The sequence below is a fragment of the Aquarana catesbeiana genome, linkage group LG02 (genome assembly GCF_042186555.1).
Source record: "Aquarana catesbeiana isolate 2022-GZ linkage group LG02, ASM4218655v1, whole genome shotgun sequence".
NCBI classification, from domain to species: domain Eukaryota; kingdom Metazoa; phylum Chordata; class Amphibia; order Anura; family Ranidae; genus Aquarana; species Aquarana catesbeiana.
Genome location: NC_133325.1, coordinates 170,674,438 through 170,699,399, shown reverse-complemented (window position 1 = coordinate 170,699,399; position 24,962 = coordinate 170,674,438). Strand labels below are relative to the sequence as shown.

Here is a 24,962-nt window from a genome sequence, read left to right as displayed (position 1 = left end):
CAACTCCAGGGAAGTTTAAAAATCTACCCTTACAGTCTAATGCCCGTACACACGGTCGGATTTTCCGACGGAAAATGTGTGATAGGACCTTGTTGTCGGAAATTCCGACCGTGTGTAGGCTCCATCACACATTTTCCATCGGATTTTCCGACACACAAAGTTTGAGAGCAGGCTATAAAATTTTCCGACAACTAAATCCGGAAATTCCGATCGTGTGTACACAAATCCGACGCACAAAGTGCCACGCATGCTCAGAGTAAATTAAGAGATGAAAGCTATTGGCTACTGCCCCGTTTATAGTTCCGACATACGTGTTTTACATCAACGCGTTCAGAATAATCGGATTTTCCGACAACTTTGTGTGACCGTGTGTATGCAAGGCAAGTTTGAGCCAACATCCATCGGAAAAAATCCTAGGATTTTGTTGTCAGAATGTCCGATCAATGTCCGACCGTGTATATAGGGCATTAGAGAAGATTAAGGTAAAAAACACATGCCTTACTCCTTGCTCTAGGAGATTCCCTCCAGCACTGCAACCAATACCCTGCAGCTGCTCCAGTTGCACTCCAGCCTCCTAAACTTACAATACAAGGTTAAAGCGACTGTAAAGCTTCTGGTTTATTTTTATTAAAGTAACAAACATGTTATACTTACTTGCTCTGTGCAGTGATATTGCACAGAGTGATCCCTTTCCTCCTCATCTAGGTCCCCCGTCACTTATTTAGGCTCCTCCTCCCTTCCATGTGCCCCCATAGCAAGCTGCCCCCAAGTTGGGCACCCCCCACTTCTTTCTCACAGCCAGTGGCTCCCGCTGCTGCCACTATGTCCTGTGTATGCAGGAAGAGAGGAGATCATGGCTGCCATAAGTGGCAGTCCTAGACTGATAGTGGTGACAGGTAAGTGTTTAGGGAGGAAGAAGCACGGACATGGGAAGGTTTTTAACCTTAATGCAGAGAATGCAGAGAATGCATTAAAGTAAAAAATGTTTAGCTTTTAGAACCACCTTAATGTCTCTGCAGTATACGTGATGACACTAAGGCTCTGTCCATAGATCGGAGCTTCAGGCATAAGAGGACAGCACTATTGCAAAGAATCAGGTAGGTGAAACTGCCTCTTCCACAATCCCTTAGTCATGTGCAACTAACCTTGGGGGGGGGGGGGTCACTGCAAGGGTGGATTTTTTAGAATTTCTGCAGTTGCGCTTTATAGTCTACATTAGTTCTACTATAGTGATGGGGCTTAGAATCATTTTTCTAGGATACTGTGAAATAGTCACAGTTAGAAAAAAAAGGGGGGGGGGGGCATTTTCTATCAGCCCCAACTCCTTCACAGTATAAGTACAAGTGAATGTCAAAAGCAACTTACATAGTCATATGGAAAGTAGAGGTACAATATTTATGAGGTGGCTTACTCTGCATAACCATTCTAAAACTAAAACATTGTTTTTTTAGGAAATCTTAATTTACACAATACAGACAGTAAAAAAATGCCTGAAAGTATTGTCTATGCAATGAGCTAATTTGCTGTTATTGAAGCCATAGAACAGGTCTCTTTACATCTCTCACCACAGCACCTCATAACAGAAATGTGGGTATGCTAACATTTTATAATGTGACTGGCATGATATTGGTCCCAGGTAGGGATGGTAATAAAAAAGCTTCCACTTGTTGTTTCTTTCCCTCTCCCTAAATACTTACCTGTATCCTCTTTGGATCTAGAGCAGAAGCCAATGGCTGTAAGACAAATCCAGTGAGGAGAGAGTGGGGGGAGCATGTCTGAGCTGCACTGCGTGTGTCTACAGACACAGCTTGCTATGGGGGCACACTCAGGAGAGGAGGAGCTACATTCAGGAGAAGAGGAGCTGACAGTTCTGGCGATGGATGCCAGAAGGAGGAAGAAGGGGCTGCTCTGTGCAAAGATATGACAGGTACGTTTTAACCTTTTTTTATTTTAGGGAAAAAATTTAGCCTTTCGTATCACATTTACTTTGGGTTTAGGATGAACATCAATGGGCTTCACACATAAAGATGGTCGTGGACCCACAATGCTGGATGTGATTGACGTTGGATATATCTTGGAGTACATATTTTTTTCAATAAATTACTTTTTAATGGTGTGGTTGTTTTTATTTGCTATGAACCCTGTACTTATTCACATGAGTGGGCCAGATATCCAGAGGCCTCATTATTCCAATGTGGGCTTCTTGATTCTGATAATCCCCTATTGCAGACCCTCCCAAAATTGAGGATATGTGGCCTGGTACATTTCAGGGGATGCACATGTTTATTGCACTTCCCCTTTCCTGTCCACTCAGGCTGCATGCCTGGATAAGGGTATTTTTTTTAAAATTTAGGGGGACCCCATGTTTTTTTTTTGTTTTTTTTTACAAAAATATACATTGCTTACAAAAGTTGTACTGTCCCTTTAGGAAAATAAAATCTCAAAAACATGGTTCGAGATCCCCTTACACTTCAAACCAGAGACGGTTCAGCCCCTCAAGAACAATACTAGGCTATATGCCTGCATCATTGGGAGGGTACTTTGCAAGGGGGTATGTCAAAGCTTCTATCCTTGCAAAGCACTTTATGTCTATAATGATGTAGACAAGGGTCTCAGCCCCACATTCCAGATGGATCAAGCAGCCAGGTATTGTCCTCTCCCACACTGACTGGCAGTGCTCCTAATCTGCCCCTACTAAGCACCAGGACCCCCATATCCCCCATTAAGCACCAGGACCCCCCCACTGACTGGCAGTACCCCCAATCTGCCCTCTAAGCACCAGGACTCCCCACCTCCCCACAATGAGCACCAGGACTCCCATCTCCCCCACTAAGTACCAGGACCCCTATCTCCCCCCACTGAGCATCAGTGTTCCCTCCCCCACTGACTGACAGTGCCCCGGCTAAGCACCAGGACCCCCTTGTCTACTCAATGAGCACCAGTGCCCCCCTTTTTCCCCACTGACCACCAGTGCCTCCCTTGTTCTCCCACTAAGCACTAGTGCCTCCCTTGTCTCCCCACTAAGCACCAGTGCCCCCTTCTTCCCTAATGAGCACCAGTGCCCCCATCTTCCCCACTGAGCACCAGTGCCCCTCTTGTTCTCCCACTAAGCACTAGCACCTCCCCTGTCTACCTACTGAGCACCAATGCCCCCTTCTTCCCCCACTGAGCACCTGTGCTCTTTTTGTCCCCCACTGACCACCAGTGCCCTCTCTCCCCCCACTAGGGATGAGAGGAACACCCCCCTGTTCGGTTAGCACCAGAACTTGCGAACAGGCAAAAAATTTGTTTGAACACTGTTAAAGTCTATGGGACACGAACATGAATAATCAAAAGTGCTAATTGTTTCACTTTAGGCATTATTAAAATCACTGCTCCCGAAAAAACTGCGTTTTTTAAAACTTTTTTTTGCATTGATCCATATCCCCTGGGGCAGGACCCAGGTTCACAAACACTTTTTTTATGACAATACCATGCATATAAGCCTTTAAAATTAGCACTTTTGATTTCTCCCATAGACTTTCGAATTTGCCGCGAACACCCCAAATTGTTCGCTGTTTGGCGAACTGGCGAACAGCCGATGTTCGAGTCGAACATGAGTTCGACACGAACTTGAAGCTCATCCCTACCCCCCACTGAGCACCAGTACCCTATTTGTACCCCACTGAGTACCACTGCCCCAACTGAGCACCAGTGCTCCTAATCTCACCCCCACTGAACACCAGTGCCCCCAATCTCACTCCCCACTGAGCACCAGTCACTGAGCATCACTCACTGTGTGCATTCACAACAGAAGCATAGTAAAATGTGTTTACTATGCTTCGGTTCATGAATGAACAGGAAGCCACTCAGCACAGAGTATTTGCCATTCATTCACTGTCCAGTGCAGCTGAGACTGCAGAGAAAGGGACCAGGAAATCTGTCCTCAGTCCCTTTTTCTGTCTGAAAAGTGAGACATCTGGGGTCTGTTTAGGCCCTAATATTCCACCAAAGCCCCCCAACAGGGCTCCTAAAAAATTGTAAAAAATAATACAACTAAAAAAATTACTGACACTATCCACTGCCCTACTGACACTATCCTCGTCAGAGCACCAAACTAAGTATTTGCTCCAGATGAAAGAATGTCTAGCTTCGCCACTGGAGTGATGTATCCTAGAATTCTATTCACTTTTCACCCCTGCTGGGCCACACTGCTGTCTATTCATTTAGCAATCACCTAAAACAAGTGCTCCCTTTTTCCAGCATTGTACCCACAATAGCGTACTCTATCATGGGATTCTGTTTCCCTAGGTGCATTATTTTTACATGGAACTGCGGAACTGCAGTTTCCACTGCTTTGACCAATCTTACCTCAAATGCCAAATCATGTTCCATGTTACAGACACCTACTGGGATGTCAACCCTTTTACACATCTTTGTGCCATTAGCAAAAAGACATATCTTCCCCACCAACCCTTTAATTATATCATTTACATAAAGATTAACTAGAACAAGAGCTATTACAGAGCTTTGTGGTACACCTCTAGTGACTGGTGTCTGTTCCGAATGAACACATTCTGGTATCTATTCTTTAATTAACTGCAAATCCACAGAACCACCAAAGGGTTAAGTCCTAGCTTGTACAACATTTTTATTAGATTATTGTGTGGTACTGTAGCAAATGCTTTTCTAGTTTTTAAATCAAAACTAATATTTTCCTGCTGATTTATTTTTTTATTTCTATTTTTCTAACCATTAACATTTAAACTTTTTGTTCATTGTTATTTGTTTTGTTCATTAATTTAGTGTTGCATTAAGAAAAAGCAAAATAGTAAAAAAAAAAAAAACTTTTATTTCATTTGTGAATAACTTTGCAATGCTTTGTAGCAAAAAGTATAATTTTACTGTCATTTTAAACAGGACAAATAAAAAAATAAAACATGTGTTTTTCTACAGTAACATTTTTTTTTTTTTTTGTACGAACACTAATTAGAGTAGAAAAAAGTTATTTTGTTATGATGTTTGTCTTTGGATTGCATAAAAAATAACATTATTTTTGCAAGACAATGTAACCAAATGAAAGCCTTGTTTGTCCTAAAAATTATTATGTATTACTTTGTTATCATTGTCATGACAAGGGTATTGAAAAAATAAACAGGCCCATAGCAGAAATGTAAAAATTGCTCTGGTCCATAGTGATGTACAATACAGGTGTAAGAATGAAATGGTTAACCACTTAGGGACTAGCCTTGTTTTGAGATTTTGGTGTTTACAAGTTTAAAACAGTTTTTCTTGCTAGAAAATTACTTAGAACCCCCAAACATTATATATTGTTTTTTTTTCTAACACCCTAGACAATAAAATTACAGTCATTGCAATACTTTTTTTCACACTGTATTTGCGCAGCAGTCTTACAAGCGAATTTTTTTTGGAAACAATTTACTTTTTTGAATAAAAAAATAAGACAACAGTAAAGTTAGCCCATTTTTTTGTATTGTGAAAGATACAATATTAAGCCAAGTAAATTGATACCCAACATGTCACGCTTCAAAATTGCGCCCGCTTGTGGAATGGTGTCAAACTTTTACCCTTAAAAATCTCCATAGGTGATGTTTAAAAAATTCTACAGATTGCATGTTTTGAGTTACAGAGGAGGTCTAGGGCTAGAATTATTGCTCTCACTCTAACGATTGTGGCAATACCTCACATGTGTGGTTTGACCACCGTTTTCTTATGGGTGCGCTACTCACACATGCGTTTGCTTCTGCGCGCGAGCTCGTCGGGATGGGCGCTTTTTTAAAAAAAAAAAATTCTTATTTATTTTACTTGATTTTTTTATTTTTTCACTGTTTTTTTTTTTTTTTAAAGTAAAAATTTTGGGTCACTTTTATTCCTATTACAAGGAATTTAAACATCCCTTGTAATAGAAAAAAGCATGACAGGTCCTTTTAAATATGAGATCTGGGGTCAAAAAGTCCTCAGATCTCATATATGGACTTAAATGCAATAAAAAAAAAAAATTTTGTTATTTGAAAAAATGACTTTAAGACGTATGGGCAGAAGTGACGTTATGACATTGCTTCTGCCCTGCTATGGTATGGAGATGGGTGGGGGCCATCTTCCCCTCACTCATCTTCATACCCACCATGGACAGGTCCCGATCACCTCTGTCGCTGCCGTTGGCTCCGGTAAGTGGCGGAGGGCACGGGAGAGCGGCGGGAGGGGGGTGGAACCTCTCCCGCCGCTAGTAACGGTGATCTCGCGGTGAATCCACCCACAGAGACCACCATTATTGTAAACACGACTGGCTCCTGAAGAGATGGATACCTTAGTTGTGGCAGCAGCTGCTGCCGTTACGAGATATCCATCTTTAAAGTGCCGACGTAGATGTACAGGAGCCAATCAGCAAGTGGTTAAAGAATAAGTATGTTCTCTTTTTTTTTTCTTCCAAAACTGCACACACATACATATTATGGAAGCCTCCATTTAAAAGATCATTTTGCACTAGGCACATGTGAATACTGATGTTGTTTTTTTCACATAGGACAACCTTTTCATCAACCGACAATCATATAATCTCAAAAATGGGTGGCCATATTATTGCTGATGTAGAATCATGGAAAAGATGTGTGTGGTAACATTTATGGAGACCCTAACCCACAGTAAAATAAACATTGGTATCATCATAATTAACCAGAGGCATAAAACCGCTTCTGCCACTTTACTTCAAAATATTTCAATTAATTTGAAACAAGCCAGAGGACATCACTTGTAAAAAACAACAAACAGCATGTTCTAATTAATAAAACAATTAAAATGAGACACAGATAGATAACTAGCTTTCTTCAAACATTCTTCCAAACAATCAGAGAAAAAATAATCTTTAACAAAGACACTTTCTAGCCCTTCCAATTATGAATAACCTATTCAGCCAAGTTGATGGGACTCATTTAAAGTGTATCAGTAGAGTTAAAATAATTAAAAGCAATTTGCTGGAATGTGATTCTTGTAAAGATTACTATACGATTTCGAAGAAGACAACAAACCTTGAAAAGAAGTGAAGTAAAGGACACGCTCACTATAGACAAGCACTTGTTTCATGGCAAAGGATATTAAATAAGGCAACGAAAATATTGATATGGGCTACATGTTAAGTCTAATGCAACTATTTCAGGAATGACTTACAGTAGTTGGTTAGCATATTGCAGGGCCAGAACCTGGACATCATTATGCCCAAAGATGCTGGCTGTGAGGTGAGGTGTTTGCCTGCGATTGCATGAGTTTGATTTTACAAATTTTAGTAAACTTCTACATTTTTAATAAATACACACTCACGCTATGTGCATCCTTTGTTTCTCTTTTTCCATGGCAGCTAAATAATGTAATGTGGTCCGGAGTTATTATATTCAGAGCCATTTGATACCTGTAGCTGAGATCCAATAGATCTGATCCAGTGAACTGCAGGACACCTGTAGGTGTCAGTTATGTATGCTGGTTTGATCTCTGTAATTGGAGATCCAATTTTTTTTTGGTAAGAGGCATAAGTGTGGTGGAGGGCACAAGTTTGTGTTGAAAATTCAGTACCCTTCACGCCGTTGGTGGAATTGGAGTGCATAATCACATGATGGGAAGAATGGACTATTTTTTTACTTCTTTTTCCCAAACACATTTGTGATTTATCACTTTTTTGCTAATACTTACATATGCTATCATCTTTCATTTATCTACTTATATATTCACATGAGTGAATGTTTTGCAAATTTTTTTTTGTATTTACAGTATTTACAGTAATGTGTACTGCATTGGATACAAAGATTCTTATAAAGAAGCACACAATATTTTTTTTATATACAGTATGTTTTTAGATCATCCTATGTATTCAGATAATATATGGGTATGGCTCTTGTTGGCTTAATTATACTTTAGTGCAAAAAAAATGTTTATGTTTATTAGTATATCGGATACAAAGAGGTTGATTTACTAAAGGAAAATAGACTGTGCACATTGCAAAGTGCAGTTACTCCAGAGCTTAGTAAATGAGGTAAAGCTTCACTTTGCAAAGAATACCCAATCACGTGCAAAGAAAATTTAAAAAAAGCATTTTTGCTTGCATATTACATAGTTACATAGTAAGCGAGGTTGAAAAAAGACACAAGTCCATCAAGTAAAACCTATGTGTGTGATTATATGTCAGTATTACATTGTATATCCCTGTATGTTGCGGTCATTCAGGTGCCACGTGTCTTGTTAAACTCCTTACCGCAAAAAAGTTTTATCCCTATTGTGGGGTCACCAGTACGGTATTTATAAATTAAAATCATATCCCTTCTCAAGTGTCTCTTCTCCAGAGAGAATGAGTTCTCGCAACCTTTCCTCATTACTAATATGCTCCAGACCCTTTATTAGCTTTGTTGCCCTTCTTTCTACTCGCTCCATTTCCAGTACATCCTTCCTAAGGACTGAAGCCCAGAACTGGATAGCATACTCTAGGTGCGGCCGGACCAGAATCTTGTAGAGCGGGAGAATTACATTTTATCTCTGGAGTTGATCCCCTTTTTAATGCATGCCAATATTCTGTTTGCTTTGTTAGCAGCAGCTTGGCATTGCATGCCATTGCTGAGCCTATCATCTACTAGGACCCCCAGGTCCTTTTCCATCCTAGATTCCCCCAGAGGTTCTCCCCCCAGTGTATAGATTGCATTCACATTTTTGCCACCCAAATGCATTATTTTACATTTTTCTACATTAAACATCATTTGCCATGTAGTTGTCCACCCCATTAATTTGTTCAGATCTTTTTGCAAGGTTTCCACATCCTGCGGAGAAGTTATTAACCTGCTTAGCTTAGTATCGTCTGCAAATACAGAGATTGAACTGTTTACTCCATCCTCCAGGTTGTTTATGAACAAAATAAATAGGATTGGTCCCAGCACAGAACCCTGGGGGACCCCACTACCCACCCCTGATCATTCCGAGTACTCCCCATTTATCACAACCCTCTAAACTCGCCCTTGTAGCCAGTTTTCAATCCATGTACTCACCCTATGGTCCATGCCAACGGACCTCATTTTGTACAGTAAACGTTTATAGGGAACTGTGTCAAATGCTTTTGCAAAATCCAGATACACCATGTCTATGGGCCTTCCTTTATCTAGATGGCAACTTACCTACTCATAGAAGGTTAATAGATTGCTTTAGCCAGAACGATTCTTCATGAATCCATGCTGATTACTGCTAATGATACCGTTCTCATTACTAAAATCTTGTATATAGTCCCTTTAAGAGTTTGCATACTACTGATGTTAGGCTAACTGGTCTGTAATTCCTATGGATGTATTTTGGGCCCTTTTTAAATATTGGCGCTACATTGGCTTTTCTCTAATCACCTGGTACCCATTCCAGTCAGTAGACTGTCAGTAACAATTGGGAACAATGGTCTGACAATTACTTGACTGGGTTCCCTAAGTACTCTCAGATGCAAGCCATCTTGTCCCGGTAATTTATTAATGTTAAGTTTCTAAAGTCTAATTTTAATTCTGTCCTCTGTTAACCATGGAGGTACTCCCTGTGATGTGTCACAAACATTGCAGTTTTGGTTACTGAAGCCCCCCGATTCACTCGTGAAGAATGAGGAGAAGAATAAATTCAATACCTTCGCTATCTCCCTATCCTTTGTAACCAGATATCCTTCCTCATTCTTTATGGGGCCAGTATGGTCTGTTCTCCCTTTTTTACTGTTTACATACTTAAAGAATTTCTTGGGATTTTTTTTTTGCTCTCCTCTGATATGTGTCTTTCTTGTTCCATCTTAGCCGCCCTAATTGCATCCTTACATTTCTTGTTGCATTCTTTCTAAAGTCTGAATGCTGATGATGATCTCTCAGCCTTGTATTTTTTGAAGGCCCCCTTTGCTTTTATATGCATTTTTACATTGAAGTTAAGCCATTCAAGACTTTTGTTTGCTCTTTTAAATTTATTACCCAATGGGATGCTTAGGCTAATGCCCTTATTTAATATGCTCTTAGAGCAAACCCATCTCTCCTCTGTGTTCTTTGTTCCTATGATTTTATCCCAATCCATCCCTTCTAACAAGGTTCATAGTTTAGGGAAGTTGGCTCTTTTGAAATTCATTGTCTTTGTATTCCCCTTATGTTTCCTATTTCTGTGATTTATACTGAAGCCAACTGCTATTTCCTAAATTGCCCCATATTTCCACATCCGTGATCAGGTCTGTATTGATAGTAATCAGTAGATCCAGCGACGCTTTATTTCTAGTTGGTGCATCTACCATCTGAACCATGAAATTGTCCTGCAAGACATTTAGGAACTGGCGAGCCTTAGACGAATGCGTGGTTCCCTCCGCCCAGTCTATGTCTGGATAATTAAAATCCCCCATTATGATAACATATTCCATCCTTGTTGATAATCCAGCTTGTGATAGGAGATCTGTCTCACACTCCTCCCTCAGGTTAGGGGGCCTATAGCATACTCCCAGTAATATTTTCCCTTTAGCTTCATTCCTTTGGCGCTCGACCCATAAGGATTTCACCTCCTCCCTAGCTCCCTTAGTGATGTTATTTCTCACATTCACTTGTACAATATTCTTGATATATAGGCATACCCCTTCCCCTTTTTTTACCCTCTCTATCCCTGCGATAAAGGGTATACCCTTGAATGGTTGCCAGCCAATCATGAGAGCTGTTGAACCAGGTCTCTCAAATTCCCACAAAATCCAAATCCTCCTTGTACAACAGTATCTCTAGTTCACCCATCTCGTCCGTCATTGGTGAACATGCCACGTTGTTTAAACCGGTCGCATACTATCCTCTTATTGGGTGTTCTGAGATTGCAACTAGGACTTGTTACTGTATTTACCTTGGGTTTATGTGCTTTAGTCAACCTACCACTAATGCCCCCAATACTACCCTCTGGGATATGTTCCGCACTAAATATCTCTACCTCTTCAATTAGAATAATAAAAACAATTGATCCATGACTCCCTGCTTTATTGAAGCTGAAATCTAAATGAAGAAATAAACCTGATATGCCAAATTCAAGTAATTTAAGTAACATCCAAGTAACATTGTCAGTAACTGTACCTTAATTCCATATTTTCATTTCACAAAAACAACAGCAAAAATCTCACTAGTTGTAGCTAGTTTGTGTATTTGTTTCAATTCATACAAATAAAAATGATAAAATAGTTATGGTTTTCTTTCAGCTGCTCCATTCTCTGTTCGTTGCTATCAAAATGTAAGGAAAAGCTAAATTATTGACATCTTTTGAAGACTTCAGTAGAACTGATGATGAAGTTGATATTGAAAGTCTGGCGAAAAAGAGTATGGGGACATTTTGGGCAATCCAATGATGGTATGTAACGTTAGAAGGTAAATAACCCTTTAGGTAGACCATGAAAAATTAAAGCAATTGTCTCATTCTGTGTGGGACAAATCTAACAATCACAAGTCATACAAATGGTTGTATAAACGTATTTCATAGATTTATAGCATAAGCTCAATATATTCATGACATACATAATGTAAGAAAAAATCCTAAAAATTAAAAATGTTAAAATAAAGCCTATAGCAAAAATATTATTTTGTGATATTGTGCACCATATCATGCCATTTTATGCATGTAATAGCATGGCTTAATTGGTTAGGCCAGGAAAGACATATCTAGTGAGTTCAGCCATTAATTATATATATAAAAATTGTTCCAGAATTGAAAAAACCTTCACAAAGCATATGAAAGTAGAACTTGCTTTAATAAGTGGTAGAAAATCTCCAAGGACAGTTGCATATATTTCTGGACCAACACCCCTACATATTACTTTTTTCTTTTTTTAATCAAAATCAAATGTGTGCTAAAACTGAAACCAATTACTGCGGAAGAATATTCTCCAGGATCAGAGAAAAATGAAATGTCTTTCTTAACAGCAGGGGGTTGCTGGCATAGTGAGCTTACAGTGGACCTATCAATAAAATTCACCATTTCATGTGAATCGATAGAATACACGATAGAGTGGCCAAACCACATTGTGATTTTGTGTTTTAAATATTAACAGGTTATATATATCCTTTTAAAGATTTTAAAAAAAATTATTATTATTTTTTATTATTAACCTCCCTGGCGGTATGATTATGTCATTATATTGCAGGTCTGTAATTCTTAGGAATAACACACTTAAATCTGTCCAAACAAGAGTCTAGTAGACATCCCGGGTATGATAAAGTTTGAAACACGAAATCATAAATCATAATATAATAAATAACTATAAATAATTATAACAAATACTAATATAATAATAATAAACATTATTCAATAATGTAAACAAATCAAAAACACTGAAATTTGCTCAGTTGCAGAATTGTCGCTGACATTACTTTCAGTGTTTGATGACGAATTTCCCCACAAATCACTATCGCTCAATTCTGCAAGTGATTCTAATTTATTTTCGCGGTTTTCTAGCTGGTCAAAAACTGCTTTTGATGTAAAGGGATGCTTTTTGGTTGCTATGGACAATATCCAGTTTCCAGGCAGAAAGAACATTATATATAATAGAAAACTGCATGCAGGGCACTGGACAAACCACTAGGGACAAAAGGGATGTGAAATAATGTGATACAGTAATGTAATCTGTAAGATTAAAGTGTACTGTATGTATTATGTGTTTTTCACTTTTTGAACTTTGCCCTGTGCTCCGTCCCCATGCGTCTCAACGCTCGCAGGAAACGGAGCTCGGCGCTGTGATAGATTCAGCGGAGGACACAGCTCGCACACACAGCGGGGAGACATCGCAGGATCCAGGGGACAAGGTAAGTAACTTTGCCTGAATCCTGCGATGCGATCCAGAGTGTGGCTCGAGGTTACCGCTTTTGGTACTGAAAATTCACCCCAAGCCACACTCAGGATTACCACTAAGGAGGTTAAAATGTCTCTGTCTTTGATGGTTTCTACTCTTTAAATATACCTCATCCTTTTTGTTTGTTTGTTTCTGCTTATGTTCCTATTTACTTTTTGATTTGTTTTAAATTTGTCCGAAAGACAAGTTGTATTTTACAGCCATATACAATGATAATCAAATGCTTGTGTATTCCTCTATCATTAGGTGCTGGAATGTCTGTGATTGTCTGATGATTGTTGTATTGTTTCCCTGCCTTTTGATGCTCACAGTCATAGGCGTCGCCAGGGGGTGGCTATCGAGGCTGGAGCCCCGAATGTGGAGCCCATAGCCCCGAGTCTCAGCGGGTGTGGAGGAGAGACGAGCGGGCGGGTCGGGGTTGCGGTGGGCGGCATTGGAGGTGGAGGAGAGATGGGCAGGCATGTACTGGCACTGAGCCATCGGACCTCCACCCCTCAGCTCCACTGGCTCCCCGCCCCCCCCCCGCAGTGCTCACCTTTTCTCCCTGCTTAGTTATGCAGCACGGCTGCATACAGACATGATCCTTAGGAGTGGACACTGAGAAGCTCATCGTACGATCCAGAAGACATGCAGCCGCACACAGCTGTGACATAAACTTCCTCGGCACTAGTCCTCTTGTTCTTTCCTTCCCCCACTCTACATCCTGTCTGCTGCCGTAGAGAATCTAGATGAGAGCGGGGGAAGGAAAGAACAAGAGAACGAGTGCCGAGGAAGTTCATGTCACAGCTGTGTGTGGCTGCATGTCTTCTGGATCGTACGATGAGCTTCTCAGTGTCCACTCTTAAGGATCATGTCTGTATGCCTGTCTGTGTACTGTCATGTCTGTATGCCGTGCTACATATCTAAGCAGGGAGAGGAGGTGAGTGCTGGGGGAGGGATAGAGCAGCATGGGGGGAGGGATAGAGCAGCATGGGGGGGATAGAGGAACACGGGAACCAGAACGGGGGGGACCAGCAGAGCACATGTGGGACCAAAACAGCATGCAGGGGATCAGCGGAGCATGCAGGGGACCAGCGCAGCACACAGCACATGGGGGACCAGAGCAGCACTTGGGGGACCAGCGCAACATGCGGGGGACCAGAGCAGCATGCGGGGGACCAGCGCAGCACACGGGGGACCAGCGCAGCAGGCATTAGACCAGAGCAGCACGTGAGGGACCAGAGGAGCACAGGGGGACTACAGGAGCAAGGGGGACCAGAAGATCAGGAGAGGAATGCAGAAGCATTTGGGGAAACAGAGAAGCAGGGGGGACCAGAGCAGCACGCGAGGGACCAGAGGAGCACAGGGGGACCAGAGAAGCACAGGGGGACCAGAGGAGCACAGGGGGACCAGAGGAGCACAGGGGGACTAGCACAGCACATGGGGGATCAGCGCAGCACATGGGGGACCAGCGCAGCATGCAGAGGACCGGCGTAGCATGTGGGGGACCAGAGCAGCAGGCGGGGGACCAGCACAGCACACGGGGGACCAGAGCAGCACGCGGGGGACCAGAGGAGCACAGGGGGACCAGAGAAGCACAGGGGGACCACAGGAGCAAGGGGGACCAGAAGATCAGGAGAAGAATGCAGAAGCATGTGGGGGAACAGAGAAGCAGGTAGGACCAGAGAAACACGAGGGTACAGAGGAGCATGGGGGGATCAGATAAGCATGGGGGAGAACAGAGGAGCAGGAGAGGAACGCATAAGCATGTGGGGGAACAGAAAAGCAGGGGGAGGACCAGAGGAGCATGGGGGGGACCAGAAGGAGCACGGGGGAGAGGACAGACAGCTGACTCAACAGCTATGGCCTTTGAGTTCTCAGTTCTGCCTAGACTTCTTGTCCCATTACGGGGAGGGCACCGAACTCATTCTTTGCCCCGGGTGAAATAATGTCTAGCTTCCCCACTGTTACTGCCTATGAGAGTACCAGTACCAGCCGTTCTACGCTAATAAAGTAGAACGGCTAATGGCTAGTGAAGGGGGGGCTTGGGTGGCCTTCGGGGTTGGCCGGCCGGGGGGCAGGTTTGGCCGGCATGGGTGAGAACTGTCAAAGTTGGCCAGTCTGGATGCGGCGGGGAGCAGATAGATGACGTCATCTCTCACTGCCTGCCACACATTAGCGCTCTTCTGCCCTCACAGCGCTAGCCTTTTAAATGTCGGCGGTGCGGCGGGGAGCAGAGAGATTACATCATCTCTCACTGCCCGCCCCACATCTCCGCTCTCCTGCCCTTACTAAATGGGCCAGTGCTGCCAGCCTCCCACCAATGCAGCGAGAATGCACATTTGGTGGCACTGGCTGGCATGGCAAGTGACAATCTGCAAATGGTGGCAAGTGACAATCTGCAAATGGTGGCAAGTGACAATCTGCAAATGGTGGCAAGTGACGTGGCAAGTGACAATCTGCAAATGGTGGCAGGTGACGTGGCAAGTGACAATCTGCAAATGGTGGCAAGTGACGTGGCAAGTGACAATCTGCAAATGGTGGCAAGAGACATGGCAAGTGACAATCTGCTAATGGTGGCAGGTGACGTGGCAAGTGACAATCTGCAAATGGTGGCAGGTGATGTGGCAAATGACAATCTGCAAATGGTGGCAAGTGACGTGGCAAGAGACAATCTGCTAATGGTGGCAGGTGACGTGGCAAGAGACAATCTGCAAATGGTGGCAAGTGACAATCTGCAAATGGTGGCAAGTGATAATCTGCAAATGGTGGCAGGTGACATGGCAAGTGATATGCCAGGGCTCCCACTGATTCTGCATTATGGTGAGTTGAACCACTTCATTATATATTGCAATATAACAATAGAAACAATGCGCTTCGATCACCCTGACACCATATCAACCATGGTGCCATGATGATTGAAACGCCAACACCAGCCTTCCTTTGCCCGCAAAAAATTGCTTACCATTGGCGTGCCCCCCTCCCCCCCAGGTTGGTGACCCCTGCTTTGGGCTCTAGCCCCAGATCTTTTGCAGACCCAGCAACGTACCTGCTAACAGTCTTTCACTTTTAGCTTCATCTCACTCAGAAATATATTGTCTCTCACGGAGTGCTCCCAATAGTGGTGATTGGGTGCTTAGGTGGCTTGCAGGATCCAGGCAAAGTTTCTCAACACACTTCTAGGGGAGTACCTCTACTGTCTCCGTTTGTTGTTCGTTATGCTCCCAATGTTCCGGCTATTTGTAGGAATATGCCTTAGTAAAGATTTAACTCAATACTGTTACGATGTTATATGTTTTTATTGGTACCTAGTATGTAGCATTGTTATGAATCTTATGCATATCAATGTATAGATTCGCTTGCATGTATTCTGTGAAACCTTAATAAAAACATTGAAACAAAAAAAAGAAATATATTGTCTGACTTAGAGTACCAAAAAAATAAATAAAAAACCCCCAAACCTCTGAAACAATGGAGTTGATTTACTTATCAGTTTAAATCCTTTTTATTAAATTTAAAATTATACCATTTTACAAAGCAACAATATCACATAATACAATACAAATAGCGATCCTGAGACCCTCCAAACATTAATTCCAAGACTTAACATTAAAATAACCACCTTTTCCTTTAGGTTACCCTTATCCATACCCACCCCTCCTCCCTCCCCTATAACCCACCCCCCACCCCAACCCATTTGAGACACTGAATAAACCCTAAGCTAGAACCTAGTATACCCTTATTAATCTATCCTTAAATTTAAGTGTATTTCTTAATTCAACTATTCCCACTTTCTTACGCACAAAACCAAATAATACCTCCAGCATTGTTTAGAAGCTTCCTGACATATTACTCATCCTTGAAGCCATAAATTCCATATCCTTACATACTTCTTATAGCTTTCCCTTCTAATGTAAATTGTCCTTTCTGTTCTCACCAAGGCATCTATTGTTCTAACCCATTCCTCCGGAGTAGGGGGCACCGCTGACAACCATGATTGCGTTATTAATTACCTCGCCTGATATAGACATCTCACCACTGCTATAACTGCATAACCACTCCCGATGTTCTGTTTAACTAAACCCAGCACACAGATCTTGGCCTCAGATTCCAATCTAATCCCAAACCTACGTTTAATAATGTTTAGGATCTCGGACCAGTATCTAGCTAATTTCGGGCATCTCCACATCATGTGAATAAGATCACCCGTCTCCAGACTTTTAGGGCACTTATCATCCGATCTTCGACCAAACCTATGTAACTTCTTAGGGGTATAGTAAGCTCTGTGCACCAGCAAGAGGTGCGAAGCCCGCTGCGACGGAGAGACAGACACCAGGGGGCCAAGTTCCAAGATCCTATCCCACTGATCATCCGTCAACTCTCCCACATCGGCCTCCCTCCCCTCCCTGGCGCGAGAAAGTGTTTGTAATCTTGTCATACTGGCCATCAATTGCCCGTAAATCGCTGATATTAAGCCCTTAAAGCTATTTGTCCTTATTACTTTGTTAAGAAGCGGTGCTTTACACCATACCAATGCCTTCGTTCTAGATTGTTTATCCAAGGCGTGCCGAATCTGAAGATAACAATAAAATGTTTCCTTTGGAATTCCAAACTCCCGACCCAAGTCAGTGAAGGACTTTAGAGTGTTACCCTCAAACAACTAGGACAATCTGTCGATACCATGCCCTTCCCACAACCTGTTTTTCTCTATTGATTGTAGCTCCTGTACCTGTCTATTATGCCATATAGGTGAAAACTCAGTAATTCCCTTGTATCCCACCTCATTCTTAACTACTTGCCAAATTTTTGTAACCATCTTATATGTTGGAAGCGCACACCGGAGAGAGCCAGCCTCCAATGCCTCTACCAAAGCTTTGTGTGGGTTGCCTGATAACATAATTTTCACACTAGTATTCACCTCTCCCGTGTGTTCACAACCTCCCAAGTGCTGTAGTTGGGCAGCCAAAAAATACTTATATGAGTGAGGAACCGCCAGTCCCCCCTCCCTAGTAGGGCGCTGCAAAGTTTGTAGGCTAATCCTGGCCTGCCCCTTCCTCCATATTAACTCACGAAAAAGAGAGTTTATTTTACAAACCAATCTCTTCCGATCCAAACCGGAGAGTTATGGAGTATATACATTAATTGTGGCATCCAGATCATTTTGACCAAGTTAGCTCGGCCTGCTACAGATAGAGGGAGTCGACACCAAATGTCTCTCTTCCTTTTAAATTTCTCCAGCAGTGGGACTAATGCCGCGTACACACGGTCAGACTTTTCGTCTACAAAAGTCCGACGGACGCCGATGGACCAAAGCTGGCTGACAATCCGATCGTGTGTGGGCTTCCCCGGACTATCAGCAAACTTTTTCAGCCGCAAATCTGATGGACTTTAGATTTGAAACATGCTTCAAATCTTTACGTCGTAACTACGCTGGACCCAGGAATCCGCTCGTCTGTATGCTAGTCCGACGGACAAAAACCCATGCTAGGGCAGCTATTGGCTACTGGCTATCAACTTCCTTATTTTAGTCCGATGTACGTCATCACGTACAAATCTGTCGGACTTTTGTGTGATCGTATGTAGGCAAGTCCATTCGTTAGAAAGTCTGCTGCAAGTCCGCCAAAAGTCCGCCAAAAGTCCGTTGAAAATCTGTCGGACGGGCTGTCGGACTTTTGTAGCCGAAAAGTCCGACCGTGTGTACGCGGCATAAGTTATCTCTAATATAGTGATTTGGGTTGTTAGATAGGACTATACCCAGATATCTAAACTTCTCCATTATTTTAAAACATGGGATACCCTGAGGGAGAGAGTCGGCAGTCGAATCAACCGGGAGAAGCATAGACTTCTCCCAGTTGACTATCAACCCCGACATCCCCCCGAATCCTTCCACCAATTGGATCGCTTTTACTAATGACGGCCCCATATCGCCGAAGAGTAGAACATCATCGGCATATAACGCTATTCTTACTTCGCCCGATTTCCTTTTATAACCCTGCAAACCAGGTGAGTTTCTTACTACCTCTGCCAGGGGCTCCATTGCCAAAGCGAATAAAAGAGGTGACAATGGGCACCCCTGTCTTGTTCCTCTCTCAAGGGATAACCTTTCCGAATATGCGTTGTTAATTTTCAATCTAGCGCTAAGATGTTGATATAGTATTTTAAGCCATTTAATAAATAAGGGACCAAAGCCATATTTCCCCATTACCCACCAAAGATACCCCCATTCCAGAGTGTCAAATGCCTTGGCAATATCCAAGGACAAGACCACTCTGGAACCCTTATTCTCTACAGGGGTCTGAAGATTCAAATAAGTTATTCTAATATTTATGCTAGTAGACCTATTATGTATAAACCCGGATTGGTCAGGATGCACCAAACTGGAGATACACTTATTTAGCCTAGTTGCCAGGACCTTCGCCAAAATCTTGACATCCGTGCCCAACAATGAAATTGGTCTATATGAGGATGTGTCAAGCTGGTCTTTCCCCTCCTTGTGGATTAGTACTATAGTAGCTTCAGACATCGAAGAGGGTAAGCTACCGGCTGTAGCCGTCCAGTTCAATGTCTTCAGAAGTTCCGGAACCAGCACCTCCCCATATTGCTTGTAAATTTCAGAGGGCAGTCCGTCTGGACCCGGAAACTTCTGATTGGGCATCTCCGCTACGGCTTGTCTTAATTCCTCCAATGTTATAGGGGCATCCAGTCTATTCCTATCTACTGCCGACAAAGCCGGCAGTTTAACTCCCTCCAAAAATTTCTCCATCTCTACTTGTATTGGATGATGTCGTGATTTATATAATTCACTATAAAAATCAAAAAACGTTTCCCTGATTACCGAGGGATCGGACGATAATTCCCCATCTATTGTCCTAATCATAGGAATTGTTGAGGAGGGAGAATTAGTTCTAGCCAGTAAAGCAAACATCCGGCCCACTCTTTCCCCTTCTTCAAAATTCTTTTGTCTTTGAAAGAGTTTCCTATTTTTGGCCGCTCTAATTTTTTCCATTTTATATTCCTGCTGCTTCCTTATCCAACCTTATTGATTTTCCGGGTTTGGGTCTCTCACATAATTTCTCTCTGCCACCAAAACCTCCTCTCTAATATACTCTCCCCTTGCCCTTGTTTGCTTTTTTACCTTTGATATCTGTTGGATTAGAAGCCACCTAAGATATGCTTTTAAGGAGTCCCAGATCACCCCCTCCGATGCAGAACCCCTGTTGTATTCAATAAACTCTCTTAATCTTGCAACTATTTAATCTCTATTCCCTATTAACTCCAGCCATACTGGGTTTAGTGACCATGTTCTCTGAATGTTTTTATCACGCGCCATTATTGTTACTATCAGTGGTGAGTGATCTGATACCCCTCTTGGTCGATATTCAATGTTACTTATAAAAGGTTGGGCTTCCTGGTTACCTATGGCCAAGTCAATGCGGGAGAGGGTGTGGTGAGACCCTGAAAAGCAGGAATATTGCCGGTCATTAGGGTTGCGAACTCTCCATAAGTCACACCACCCAATCTCCTTAAGCAACTGTGCCAATCGGCCCTCCGACACTCTTCCCCCACTGAACCCAGGCGGAAACCTATCCAACCTATTATCCAGCACTGCATTAAAGCCCCCACCACTATGACCGGGACCTCTTTCTTGTCCTCCAAATATCCCAACAGTTGATACAGAATCTCCAACTTAAATGGGGGAGGGATATACAGATTTGCTATGACAAATGGCTTACCCTCTATCAAACAATACATAAAAATAAAACAACCCAGACTGTCAATACTGACATCCCTGCAGGAAAATGTCAACCCTTTCTTAACCAGAACGCTCACTCCTCTTGAATAAGAGGAGTACACTGAGTGGAATTGCAGCTGGTATTTTTTATTTCTAATGTGTAGCTTAGTCTCATTGGTCAAATGTGTTTCCTGCAGGCATACCAGTTCAGTGCCATAAGATTCTAACTCCATAAATACAGTGGCTTTTTTAATGGGATCACTCATGCCCCTAATGTTCCAGGAGCTTATGCCAAATGTTCTAAACTGCATTAAGTAAATAATTAACTCCCAAATCGATGATAAAAAAAAACCAGTGTCGAGGATAGAGGCTGCTCTAGAACAGCTTCTATTACATGTGAAAAAAGACTCCAACCTCCATTTTGACCACACCAATCTAGTACCTGTGTCCTTCTCCCAAACAGCCACTTGGCCAGTTGCAAAAAATCAACAATAACCCCAAATACTACAATCCGTGCTAATACTATAAGGAGGGAACAGGGAAGGTTCAGACTGGGAGTACCCCCACTGCCCCCCCCCCTCCCCCACCATTATCTAACATTACTTCCCTGTTCTTTCTTATTTTTGTGTGATTTAAGTGCGTATACTCAATTTCTTTCACCCGGGGTTGATTTACTTAAGATGCATAGCGATTCAATCTGCAAGGGAATTTGTCCTAGAGCAGTGATGGCGAACCTTGGCACCCCAGATGTTTTGGAACTACATTTCCCATGATGCTTATGCACTCTGCAGTGTAGTTGACCATCATGGGAAATGTAGTTCCAAAACATCTGATGTGCCAAGGTTCGCCATCACTGTCCTAGAGCTTAGTGAATGAGGTAAAGTTCTATTGACTTATTATCAAATCATGTACACGCAAAAATGCTGTTTTTTTATTCTTCTTGCATTATTGATTGATGATTCATGATTTGGTATTCTTTGTGAAGTGAAACTTCACCACATTCACTAAACTCTGGGCCTAATTCCCTTGCAAAGTTCTACTTCTCTTCCAATGTGAACAGCACATTTGCTTTTAGTAAATAAACCCCGATCTGTTTGTCCTTGCAAGGCAATGTCTTTTGAGTAAAATGAACTATTCTGTGGTGCTAGTTATTGGGGATTCTCATACACTGTATTCATATCAATATACAACTCAAACCCATCCCAAAAATTTACAGTGCAATGGAATTTCTATTCTGTAATCATTTGGGTATTTACAGTACCAGTTACCATCAGTTAGGCTCCATGCACACTGCAGCTAAAAAATTAAAAAATACCTGTTTTACAGTGGTTTGACTTTTTTTGTTTGCCTATAAATGCACCTGCATGTTAGCCTATATATCCACTTAGGCAGAAAAAAAAAACATCACTTGTTGGTTTAGAAGAGAAGCGTTTGGGTAGAAAAAATGCACGTTAATACTAGACACGTTCACAAGTTAATGCATTCTAATGGCTAATAAATTATTTTTCTGGCCAATAGAATACATTAATGCCAAATATGCATAAACTTGCGTGAACACACATAAATGCTTGTGAAAACTGTGGCTTTTGCCGTATTTTTTAAGCTGCTTTTCTTCTGTAAGGAGAAAAGGTGACCCAAAAAGCACACTGTGCATAAAGCCGTATAACTCAAATCTTTCTTATCCCTTTCTCTTTTGTTCAACTTTTGCATGTTAAATTCGCTGACTTCTAATAGAATATTGTGTGCTTCTGGTCTCCATACTGTGCCCTATCTTATAAAAAATGCAAATCAAAGTTTTTATTTCACTAAAGACTTGACAAAATGGTTGAAGATTTGGATCTGGTTAAGCTAGATCTACTATAGACATCGGAACAGTGGTATAAAAACAACCTAACTTTGTCATTATCCCATGCAGTGAAGTCCAAGGTATAAAAATAACCTATTTGCTTAAAACATTACCATTATCCCATGCAGTGAAGTTCAAGGTAGCTGTCTTAACACAGTTGAACATCTGGAATGATTCATAGCTCAAGGAGGAAGCGCCACCCCACTGGAACTGAAGTACTCTTGTAGTAATCAGGGAAGGGCTCCTCCTATTAACTGGATCTTCCAGAGAATACTTCTCCGCTGGATGTGGAAACCTTGCAAGAAGATCTGAACAAATGAATGGGTTGGGCAACTACATGGCAAATGAGGTTTAATGTAGAAAAATGTGAAATAATGCATTTGGGTGGCAAAAATCTGAATGTAATCTACTCACTAGGGGGAGAACTTCTGGGAGAATCTAGGATGGAAAAGGACCTGGGGGTCCTAGTAGATGATAGGCTCAGCAATGGCATGCAATGCCAAGCTGCTGCTACCAAAGCAAACAGAATATTGGCATGCATTAAAAAGGGGATTAACTCCAGAGATAAAACGATAATTCTCCCACTCTACAAGACTCTGGTCCGGCCACACCTGCAGTATGCTGTCCAGTTCTGGGCACCAGTCCTCAGGAAGGATGTACTGGAAATGGAGCGAGTACAAAGAAGGGCAACAAAGCTAATAAAGGGTCTGGAGGATATTAGTTATGATGAAAGGTTGCGAGCACTGAAATGATTCTCTCTGGAGAAGAGATGCTTGAGAGGGGATATGATTTCAATATACAAATACCATACTGGTGACCCCACAATAGGGATAAAACTTTTTGCGGAAGGTAGTTTAACAAGACACGTGACCACTCATTAAAATTAGAAGAAAATAGGTTTAACCTTAAACTGCGTAGAGGGTTCTTTATCGTAAGAGCGGCAAGGATGTGGAATTCCCTTCCACAGGCGGGGTCTCAGCGGGGGGGCATTAATAGTTTAAAAAAACTATTAGATAAGCACCTGAACGACCGCAACATACAGGGATATACAATGTAATACTGACATATAATCACACACATAGGTTGGACTTGATGGACTTGTGTCTTTTTTCAACCTCACCTACTATGTAACTATGCTATATAAAGGAAATTTTCAGCTTCACTGAGTTGCCAGAGCAAAAATCTTTCTCTAAACGTGGCCACACAGGCATCAATATTGATCATTTGATGTGCCGAAAATGATCAAACTGAATAGGAATCATAAACCAAAGACATTCATTTGATCGATGTGGTGAGCCTTTTTAGATACTTTAATTATTTCAAAAGATTGTTTCTGACAGATCATTTTTTTCAATTGATTCTGTATGTGTGGCACCGTTTAAAATTTTAATTGATGACGAATCACTTGTTTTGTGATCACCCGTCCCTAAATCAGTCACAAATCAATATGTGTATTGTTACCTTAACATTTATTTACAAGGCTCCTGATTTTCTGTTCCAGACTCTGATGCTTATTTACAGCTCAGCTTGCCTCTGTCCACAATTCCTGTCTGTTGCCTGCCCTGCCCTTTAGATAATATGGGTCACTCTGTTCTTCAATGCTGCTATGCTCTTGCATGAGAAAAAAGGCTACACTGTAAAAAAAGTATAAGCACTGAAAGACAGGAATAAATCCTAATAGTGAGCACAAACACAAAAATGCGGTCAAAATGGTGCACGTCAAAGAAACAAAAAACATAAATCTGTAAAACGACAACTAAAGTTCCAAAAGTAACATCATATGTGGGTTCTCATATATACTGATTTAAAGGCACACCATACAACATAACAGCTATTAAGCTGGTATGGTGACACTAAATGATATCCTTATTCTCCAAAAATTATCTATACACTTAATGGCCCCAGGGCTGTGTTTTGGCCTAGGCCGACAAGGCCTAGGCCTAGGGTGGCACTTTGCGGGGGGCGGCAAAAAGGGCCGCCCCCCCGCATGAGACAAAGCCCCCCCACCCGTCTTGCTGATTCCCGGCTCCCGCTGCCGCCTCCCGCACACTTGCAGCACACGGCGGCCGGCTTTCTGTAGCGGCGCCACTGTGTATGGGCCTGCTTGGCAGAGGATGGGGGCGTGTATCTCACGCCCCCCTACTCTCTGACAAGCACGCCCATACACCACGGCGCCGCTACAGAAAGCCGGCCGCCGTGGGCTGCAAGTGTGCGGGAGGCGGCAGCGGGAGCCGGGAATCAGCAAGACGGATGGGGGGGCTTTATCTCATGCGGGGGGGCGGCGTGTGTCACTCGCGCCCCCATAAGCAACAGGTGACAGGTGGAGCCTTAAGCTCCGCCTACCCTCCCCTGCACTGCATCTTCTCCTCGGCCCTGCGGCTGTGACGTCAGGAGGAGAGAGAGGAGCACGAGGGAAACCCCCAGGACAGCAGGTACAGTGTTTTAATAAAGTATATCAGTGTTATGGACACTGGCAGCATTTGATGGGCACTGGCAGAATTTGATGGGCACTGGCAGAATTTGATGGGCACAGTGGCTGCATTTGATGGACACAGTGGCTG

The 24,962-nt window shown here is 42.5% G+C and overlaps 1 protein-coding gene across 2 annotated transcripts in view; it reads right to left on the bottom strand.

The window, feature by feature from the left end:
• The window catches only part of STAC3 (SH3 and cysteine rich domain 3), a 158,975-nt gene that overhangs the window by 27,855 nt on the left and 106,158 nt on the right, over nucleotides 1-24,962 (bottom strand). The window lies entirely within an intron of this gene.